This window comes from Charadrius vociferus, unplaced genomic scaffold (assembly GCF_000708025.1).
Source record: "Charadrius vociferus isolate BGI_N301 unplaced genomic scaffold, ASM70802v2 scaffold368, whole genome shotgun sequence".
Taxonomy (NCBI): Eukaryota; Metazoa; Chordata; class Aves; order Charadriiformes; family Charadriidae; genus Charadrius; species Charadrius vociferus.
The window spans coordinates 402,942-413,801 of record NW_009649714.1 but is presented as its reverse complement, the minus strand read 5'-3'; positions in this window follow the sequence as shown (position 1 = coordinate 413,801).

The window sequence follows — 10,860 nt, the reverse complement described above, 5'->3', positions numbered from 1 at the left end:
GAGGGGCGGGGCCCCCATCGCCCGCCGCCATCGCCCGCCGTGCCCCCGCCGCGGGGATGTGCCCTCCGTTTGTCCGCCCCCGCCCCACGTGTTTGTGCTCTAGTAAAAGTCCTTCCCATCCCGCCGGTCCCCCCCGCCAAGGGGTCTGTTTTCGTGCCGGTTTACAAACATCGCCCTCTCCCCTTGAAGAGCCGTCTCCTGCCGCGTTAGTTGTTACGAACGGCTCCAGTTTTGCTGCGTAAAGTAAGCGAGCTGACAAAAACCCCAAGTAAAGTCAATGTTCGGAAAGACGCCATGTTCAACTATTAATCAATAGTTGGCTTTGTGTGCTTTCGGTTTATCGGTATCTCAAGAGGTCTGATGAACAGGCCATCACCCACAAATATTCCACATGCCTGAGGCACTATGTAAACAATAAAGTATTGTCACTTGACCCTCACGAATATTGCACGTATCTTCAAAATCCAACAGCATTAAGAAAGGACAGCATCACGCTGTCTTAAGTACTGAGCTTTGGATAAAGTTTTTTTTCTGTGGTCGTATTTGTGTATCTTCACCACCCAGTTTTAGACTTGGTTTGAGTCGTTCATAATTAGCATTCAGTCCCAGCCAAAGGTTGCAGGGATGGTAGTTTTCCTCCTCATGTGTATGGCTTGATCTTTAAAGCCTTAACATTTCTGAGGAAATAATGCATATGTAATCTACTTCTAACAAAAAGAGATTTTAAAAATACTATCATCATTATTGATGTTGATCACACGTTGGATGCAAGTCATGAGTATTGCAAATATACCTTATTTGATGCATGAGTTCCCAGCAGTTAGCAGTTTGTTCTGCATATGTTTTCGTCCTTATTTTGTAGGATAGGGATTGCCTATCTCTCCCCCCTTCTCATTCCCCTCATTCATATAGACTGAAATACTAATTCACAGGCTTTCTCCTTTTTCTTCCTCAGTCCCTGAAAATCAAGGGTAGAGTTTGATTTTTTGTATAGCAAAAAGATCTGGCTTACTGACATTTATTGACTGTTTTACAGTCATAATTAGTATCACATATTCTGAAAAATGCTCTTCCCTTTAGACCACTTTACTTTTTATTTTACTATGACTGTTGTATTTTGTCCTGTTTTCCCATATTCTGCTTTATCATTTTTTGAACCTCTTGTTCCTGGTCTACATTATGAAGTTTTAGGTACTTTTTCCATATTCTTATGTTGTCATCAGTGCAACAATTAGTGTTACTGCTAAGGGACTGCTTTAGTTGGTGCTTCAGTGGAAGAGGATGCAGAAGCTCATACATTTTGCATGCAATTTTTCAGATTACCTGCAGACAGAAAGGTAAATGGGATTATTTCAGATTATTTGTAATCTTGAAGATCAAAAAGTATGTTCAAAATAGATTTGAGATTGTATGTAGTCCTTGGGTTGGATCTGTCGCATGTAATAAGCAGGCCCTGTCACAAACTACTTTTAAGTAGGTGGACATAATCTTTTTTTTGGTGCTCTCCAAACTTTTCTTCTGTTCATGGACTCGGTTCTCATTCAGTCTGTTTTTTGTGGGTTTTTTTTGTAATTCTCATCCTATAGAGAGCTCATCTTGAACAGTTTTTATTTTACAAGAACAGTTACCAGCCAGGAACGTGACGTTGTAGGGTACCATGGTTTCGGGGTTATAAGCTGATGAACACATTGCATGGCCTTTTTCTTATTTTCTGTCAGTTCAAGTTCTACTTAAAATTTGAGTTGGAGAGAATGAGAGGGAAAAGAAAAACATACACAGACACACACACATTCTCTCTCTCTCTCTTTTGTTCCCATTTCCCACAAGTCCTGTTGGCCTGTCAGCTGCCTGCATTTCTGTCACCCTGCGCAGTCACCCTACACGTTCATTTCATCTTCTCTTATCTGTAGTTTTCCTCATGTAAGACCTGTACGGAAATAAAGCCTAGGAGATTGTTGTTAGAATTCTTTGGAAGATATGCAAACAATAGACTTTTGATGGAAAATATTTTTCCAGTGCTTCTGGAATATAGCCTTACAGTGTTTAAAAGGAAAGTTTGTTGTAAGGAATACTTTTATTTAATATTAAGAACCAAGGAGTCTCCCATGCCCAGGGTGAGAAATTAGGGATGCTGAAAAGCACCATGAAAACTGGAGCAACTTACTATGAAACTTTAAAAAAAGTGCTGTCTTTGTAAAGGTTTATAAAGATTTCTCTACAAATTTTGCCCAAAAAACTTTTTTTTTCTTTTTTCTTAAGTGGAGGAATCTGTTCCTACCAATCATTTCATTCATTGTACAAAATAAGTACAACAACGGAAAATGAAGACAGGTTTGGAATCTTACTCACTTGTACCGTCTGGTAGTCAATGTTGTGATAGTAGATTTTTGAAGTTGGCAAAATAAACTTCAGTTTTTTAATGATTCAGACTTCAAATTTCAGTATAATATTTTGGTAGCTTGGTCTTAACATTTTTGTTAAATTTTCTGCATTTTTGAGTCACTTGAATTTCTTCGTTCTGAGTGATATTACAGGGCTGTATGAGGCATGTGTTTAATGCCACAATAATCTATTGGAAATATGTCAATAGCAATCTTCTGTATTCTCTGAAGGTACAGTGTAAGTTGGCTGTCTTTTGCACAGTCATGTGGAATGGGTATGGGCAGATTCTTTGACTCTTCCCGCAGGAAGACCAAAACTTTAGGCTGGCTGTCGTCTTCTGTGCCAGACATGCCCCAGAGCCGATATGTTTGCACTAATTAAATGAAATTCTCTAAGAGAGGAACTTAACTGCAGTGACTTCATTATTTCTGTTTTAGTACAATACTGTATCCGTTAGAGTTTTGTGTCAGGGTCTCTATAGCGCTTAACTGAGGGCATCTTCATTTTCTATGAAATAATTTGGTGTGACAAAGGGGTGTATAATAGAAATTCTGCAGTAGGGTGGCCTTACCATTGTGGAAACTTGAAATTCCCAGTACAGTTATAGATAAGCACTCATACCCTCTGCTTGAAGGGAGGAAAAGTTAGTGCTTTTTACATGGATATACCTCCCCAAAAGAAAATATAAAAAATAATACTAAAATGTGTTGTGTTCACCATAAAACCAAATGCCTGCAGTCCATGACAAAGTACGTTTTTAGATTGGATCACTAGATGTGTCTGTTACAAACAGGAAAGCCTAAGGATAATGTGGAACTTCATGAAATCACATTTCGTATCACTGGAGCTCAGCTTGTGCCTGCAGGTGATTTGGAAACATGAATCAGTTCATGGATAGATCAGTGGCAGGTTCTTCCAGTGGTGAGTCAGGAGGAGAAAGAAGGAATTGTAGAAATTCAGTGGCAAATATAACAAAAGGTTTGAAATTGACTTTAAAAGATGGTAGGTAAAGTGGCCTGATTTCCTAAAGGAAGAGTGTAAAGCTTTCCTAATTTGTTATAACATCTAGCCACCAGGCAGTTATCATTCAAGATGGATGATGGATTGATTGATGTTGGGTTTTTTCCTTTTTTTTTTTTCCTTGAGAAAAGGAGTGAAACCTTGAAAAAATCAAGACCTCGTTTACACAGGTTTTTGACCAGTGTCAACTTCATTGCTCTTCGGGCAGTTTATTTGCAAGTCTGAAAGCTGCACAGTTGTAGAAATTTCTGTCTTGGTAGGTCCAACTGTAGGTCTTAATAGATTCAACTGTAGAAGCCTGGTTGGGCAAATACATCTGTCATGTAAAGCAAAAGCAAAAAAAAAAAATTAAGCAATAAATTCAGGACTGACGGTGGGGCAAACTGAGATGACTTTTCTCTTGTAAAATAAAAAACTGTGCTTCAGATTGGCTACAACTCCTACAAGCCTGTAGCAAACCTGTTTGGGAATATCTGTGAGACTTGGAAGGGACACTCTTTAATTCTTAGACAGAGTTTGTGATGAATGATGTCTGAGAGTCTGTGGTGACCTCCAGGAAGCAGAAGGCATATGAAGCAAAAGAGAAGGCAGTCTGAGAGTTAGAGGGGTGTGATGCTATTTGATGTGGAGCCCTTCTTTCCCTTTAAACAAAGCATCTTTAAGCTTTTTAAATACAACTCTGTGTTTTGTATGTTATATGTGCTAGTTGGAGCTTCCTTTCCTGAATTAGTATAGTAAGGTATTCACTTTGCCATGTAGTTTGTCTCATAAAGGTATAAATACTGTATTTAGATTTTCAAGTGGTTGACTTCAGTCACTCTTTTTCAGCTTGCAGATTATTTTGCCATTGAAGTTACAGACTTCAGTGTGGCATTCAAATCAACATAACAATGAGATTGTTTGTCTTAGCTTTTTCTTTTATTTATTTATTTTTTTTAAGCTCACATTAAAGAAACAGGTTAAAAACCAAAGAATTTTTTACTTTTTAGTGAAGCGTGGTAACTCTCAGCCAAATCCTGATATGGTGGTTTGGATACCATCTCAACAAAAAGAAATTGTGTAATCTTCCTTGCACAGAGTAAAGGGTCTCTTAGTGACTTTTAACCATTGCTTTTTCATTCCCCTTGTGTGTCTGGAGGAAAATAACTCTGTTTACTTGTCTGAACCTGTTATGCTGTACTTAAGCTCCAAAGTTACTTCATCCAGTGTCTTCACCTGTACTAGGTATCGTTTGATTAGGCCCCTGTAGATTTAAAGTCAGTTCTAAACAACGTAAAAGAGTGATTCTGTGTTAACAAAGTCTTACCCATAGAATCTGGAAGTCTGGTGAAGTGCTAGATGCCTGCATCCCTTTTCAGTCAGAGCTTCGGTGTTCAGGTATTTTCTGACTGTATCTGATTTAGTAAGTTTAATGTGGTACAGTTCCATCTAAACACAAGAGAAGTTTTTTACTGTGAGAACGATCAAACACTGCAACAGGTCACCCAGAGAGGATGTGGAGCCTCCGTCTGTGGAGGTACTCAGAACCTGACTGGACATGTTTCTGGGTGACCTCCTGTAGCTGTCTCTGCTTTTGATGGGGGGTTGGACTAAGTGATCTCCAGAGGTCCCTTCCAACCTCAGTGATTCTGGGATTCTTGGTGGTGTTTACCTGACCAACTCTAATTTTGCTGCTGCGTGACAGTTCAAGCTCACATAGCATATTGCTGCCACTGGAGTTACAGTTCATCCCCAGCTCCGGCTGTCATCACCTCTGCTTGCAGAAACATTCATACCAGTGCACAGTGGGCTGGATTAGGGAAATTATCTAGATTCAGTAGAATAAATGGCAACTTTTAATACGGATCAACTTCTGTGCATAGGTTAAAACAAATACTTGTACTGAAGTGGAGGAGGAGGAGAGAAGTGAGAGTGTGGGTGGCATCAGGGGTGTGTGCGTTGGGGCGTGAGGGTTCGTGTCCTTTGGCAGTAGAGCTAGTTCGTGCCAACTTGAACAGACTGTGTGAATCCTGATTGTAAAGCCTCACTTGTTTTGGCATAATCAGTATGTCAGTATAAATCAGTTACAAAATATTAGTCTGATTTGGGCTATACAATATCATGTTGTTTTTCCCTTGGAAAACTGTGGTTGAGTTAAAAAACAACCACTAAGAAGTGCTTTGTTTCCCCACCTTTATAAAACCATATTAATTTACTCATTCAGCTGGTACAACGGTAGACTGGTTTTATTTTCTGGTTATGTATCTTTTCTGAGAGAACTAGGCTTCTTCGGATATTGCAGGTGTATTCACTCCTTTTCTGATAAGGGAATAAAAAGTAACTTCTACCGTAGGTTTTATCATCTTTCACTCTTCCCAACAGTCTTAAGCTATTTAATTCCTGTGTGTTCAGCCACAATATTGACACATTTCGTATGAAACAGCTATGTAGGCTCTGCCCTTGTAACTGAAATCTCTGAATTGGAGTAAGTCTAACACTTTCCCTTCTCATCAGGAAAAACTTCTATAAAGATTTGCAGGTGACAGAATACTGACCCGATTATATCAAAGCTTAGCTAGTATGAAAAGAAATTGTACATTTTTTTTTTGGGGGGGGGGGAAGGATAGCTAGTACAAATTTTGAAATTGTATTTTTAATTAAATTACATCAAATCTAGCTTTATTTACTATAAAATATTAATTGTAAAAGATAATCGTGTTTGTGACGCAATAGACATAAATGCTTTGGAAAGGTATGTTGAGATCTCCTTCAGAACTTCGGGTGCATCCACATTAGCATCTGAATTAAGTGCATTTTTGAAAGAAGTCTGCGGATTGTCCTTGCTTATTCAGTTTGGTGGATAATGCAGGGGGTGCTTGGAGCGCGCAAACTGGATTCCTTCTGGGTGGAACTAAGCTGAAAGATGTGCTTCAGCATTCTTGATGTGCTCCAACTGCTGGTGCTTGTTCAGTCTGCAGAACCAGACTACACCTAGTTTGAATTACTGAAATGTATGTAGCGTGGATATTGGGTCATCAGCACCAAACCTTCTTGTATTCTGACGTAGGCATAGTCTTTTCTTTTCCCTTCCTCTTCCCACTGTCTTAATTAAAATACCCAGACTTTTGCTGTGGTTTGTTGGATTTCTGTCATTCACATAGGCATACAGTCTGAAGCGGAGGATGGTAGTCTACAGACCAGCAGTCTAAAAAGCACATCTGGTTTTATTTTTCTTTAATTTTTTTTTTTTAGGATTGTTTAATATTGTCTGCTTAATACTTGTTGTTCTGCAGTATTTCATTTCAACTTCAAAAGTGAAAAATAATTGGGACTTAACTTGAAGCAACGGTAAAGATGAATTTAAAAAACTTGTGCCCTTGAACTATTTTAAAAGTTTGAACATAGAAAAATTTTAGACAAGTGTTGAACTTAAGGAAGGTGAGTATTTAGGAAAAATTTTGCAAAAGCGTATTTGTCAACATAGACATAGATGAAAAGATGGAAAGCATGCCTGTTTCATCAACTTTCAGGAGCCACTTGAAATTCAGATGAGGGGCACTTATTTAGACTAAAAGTTGGTTAGGATCCTGTGGAAGAACGAGAAATTTGTTTGAAGAAAATACAGTTTTAAAACTATTCTTCCAAATGTTGACAATAACTGGGACATTCCCCACCTACATTTTTGAAGTGTCTGAAGAAAGAAGATAGTAACTGAGCGCTATAACAAGGTTTTTCCAGTGCAGTTCCAAAGTATAATCCAATGTGACCCAGGTTTGCTGCTGAAATGGGCAGTCCTGCTCTTCCCCGGCCCTGGCTATGAATTTTCAGCACCTCACCTGCCATCAGAGGGAGTCATCACGTGAATGTGTGGCAAATTGGATCCAAATGAAAACTGTTCCTTAAAATTTTATTTGTGCAAGGTGATTTGACTCACTTTGCAGAAGCATGATCATTAGCTAACACAGGTGATGAAGTAATGTGGTGGGATGACCATGGCTGAATGCCAGGTGCCCTCCAGGCTGCCCCATCGCTCCCCTTCTCAGCTGGACAGGGGAGAGAAAATATAATGAAAGGCTCCTCAGTCGAGATGAGGACAGGCAATTAGCATCACGGGCAAAACAGACTCAACTTGGGGAAAATTAATTTCATTTGTTGCCAGCCAAATCAGAGTAGGGTAATGAGAAATAAAAATAAACCTTAAAACACCTTTCACCCACCCCTCCCTTCTTCCCAGGCTCAACTTTGCTCCCAATTTCTCCACCTCCTCCTGCCGAGCGGTGCGGGGGGGCGGGGAATGGGGGTTGTGGTCAGTTCATCACACATTGTCTCTGCTGCTCCTTCCTCCTCATGCTCTTCCCCTGTTCCAGCGTGGGGTCCCTCCCATGGGAGACAGTCCTCCATGAACTGCTCCAGCGTGAGTCCCTTCCATGGGGACAGACTGGGTCCCATGTGGGGTCACAAGTCCTGCCAGCAAACCTGCTCCAGCATGGGCTCTCCTCAGGGTCACAGGCTTCTTCGGGCATCCGCCTGCTCCACCATGGAGTCCCCTCCAGGCTGCAGGTGGATATCTGCTCTACCGTGGACCTTCATGGCCTGCCTCACCATGGTCTCTTCACCATGGGCTGCAGGGAAATCTCTGCTCTGGTGCTTGGAGCACCTCCTCCCCCTCATTCTCCACTGACCTTGGTGTCTGCAGAGTTGCTATCACATACTCTCACTCCTCTTTCCCAGCTGCTGTCGCCCAGCAGTTTTCCCCCCTCCTTCCTGACTATGTTATCCCAGAGGTTCTACCACTGACGCTGATGGGCTCAGCCGTGGCCAGCGGTGGGTCCCTCTTGGAGCCGGCTGGCACTGGCTCCATCAGACATGGGGGAAGCTTCTGGCATCTTCTCACAGAAGCCACCCATGTAGACGCCCGGCTACCGAAACCTTGCCGTGCAAACCCAATAGAGGTAAACACATACGAGGGGACAGCAGTCAGCAAGCAGATTGAATTAAGTATATCTAGATTAGGACACACCCGTCCCTTCATTTTCTTCTTATCTGGTCTATTGCTTTGTAGAATCATTTCGCCCGATAATGTGGTTTGCCTGTTATGTACCTTTTTTTATCCTAGTAAGGGCCAGGCGTTTACTGTTTAAGATTAAGCACTTGCTCTGAATTTAGGTAAGAAATGGTATTCTTATAAGATAGTTTCCCAAGGTCACAAATCAGGTTCATGGCCAAACCAATAATAGTAGGACACCTTTCCTTTCATTCCTCTTTTAATTAGGCTAAACAGTGTTGAAATAGCTCTAGACTGATGGTGAAGCCATTTACTTAGAACATGCAAACCTGAAAACACTAGTAAATAGCGTAGGGATTGTTGCTATAGAGTAGAGGGAGACTGCTTGCTTCACTTAGGGCTTCTGAGATGGTTCTAAATTTGTAGGCTCCTATTTAAAAAAAAAAAAAAAACCACCACATTTTATAGGTTGTGATCAATTTAATAGTGGATGAGTATTAATATATTACAAAGAATAAGGATTTTGCAGTAGAAGCTTTTAAAAAATATTATAGATAACATATTCTCAACTGTAAATGCATGACATAAAATCGCTTTTGTACAAAAACAGGTGAAGCATTGCCCTAAATTAAAATGTCTTTGTGGTGAAGTATAGTAAGTGTAACACCTTTACTTACATTTGACCTGGTATTCCTTAATACAGGCCTATGCTGCAAAATGCTGAATAATCACGAGGAAAAGCAAGTTGAGAAGACATTTTAGTATTAGTTTGTAGATTTTTTTGTTGTTGTTTGTCAGCATGAACATTTTGCTCTGAAAATGATAATTTTAGGCTAGTTAGGGTAAGGGTTAATAAGTGGTAGTAGATAATGTTCCGAGTGTTAGTCACATGCGCACTAGTCTGAATTTGTTTTGTATTGAGAACAATAATATTATAACTCATTTATAGTTCCCATTTTCTTTTCTAAAATGTTGTGACCAAAACAAGTTATTTATAAACTAAATGAGCAGAATTCCACATGTGGGTTTTTTTTGTTTTTACTACCAAAAATGTACTTGTTTACGGTCTTTTGAAATGTGCATTAGTTGTTCAGACCGCCTGGAATGGATATACAACCTCTTTATGTACTTTTACTATCAAATAATTCTGAACAACTCTTTAATTTTTTTTTCACTTAATGTGAATAAATTGTCATTAAATCTCCTTTCTAAAGTAGAGCATTCAATCTGTTAAAACTGAAGTGCACCATTAGCGTCTCCTGTAATGTTTTCCAAGCATGCCCTCCATCCATGTACAAAAAGGGAAGCCCAAGTTTAGGGACTGGCACTTGAGTAGCAGCATGAGTCCAGTAATTAGAGGGAAAGACTTTTAAACAGATTGCAAGAAAAAATTTAAGATACACTTGAGAGTAAACCAGGCTTTGTTACACACTCTTTCAAAATTGCTCAAGTGAGTGATGGTATGTATGTAGTCTCGGAAGAAAAGCATCCTTTATTCATGCAGAAAATCTTTCCATTACAAAGTGCTGTTTTGTTTTATTTTGAGTACTTCAGAAGATTTAAACAAATTACAGGTTTGTTGTTGTTTTTTTTAAATGGATGTTTTATGCTGGTTTATATGTGGTTATTTTCACCGGTTTAAATAGTCACTTGCATTAATGTGATGATACCTTTTCAGTCATTGCTCAAGAGAGCGCTCACCTGCATGGCCTTCATATAAAACAGGCGATTTTTTCTTTTTGTTAGCAATAACAGTTAAATTGAAAGTCAGAAGCTAATAAATTGATGTGTCTGGAGAAATAGGAGGGATGGTAAAGGTGAGTGGATTGAGCTTCTGATTAGTATTCAAAAGTTCCTACAGCCTGTAAAACGGGGACAGAAAACCTTACTACTTCTTGCGATGAGAAGGCTATTCTGAAAGTAATGGGGAGCTAAAAAGTAGAAAGGATGGAAACCTGTATCCTTTAACTGGGTTAACTTGGGAAGGGGGTAGTGTAGTTCAGCAGTTTGAAAACCCATCTGTAGTAGCAGATAAGGTAGGATGACTCAGACATATCAGCTGGCAGATTTCAGAGGACTGATAGTGTCCAGGAGGGAAGCGGTGACAAACAGCTGAGAGTGGCAGCTTTGGGTACATCGGGGTCTGAAAGTGTGACTGCCCTCCGCCTCAGGCAGCGTGCTTGCAGCTAGGAAAAGGCACTTGTCTCAGGAAACCGTAAAAGCTTTGGGAGGAGAAAATCTGAAATAAACAATGTACAGTGAGAGGGAATAACATGTAGATTATGAAGCAGTACAGCTTTTTAACAAAAAACCCCAACCTGGTCTAGTGGGAGGTGTCCCTGTGGCAGGGGGCTTGGAACTTGATCTTCAAGACCCCTCCCAACGTAAACCATTCTATGATTCTATGAAAAGTGTCAGATAAAGGTGTTGCCTTTTTACTGTAATCTGTATATATACAAGACTGACAATTCCTG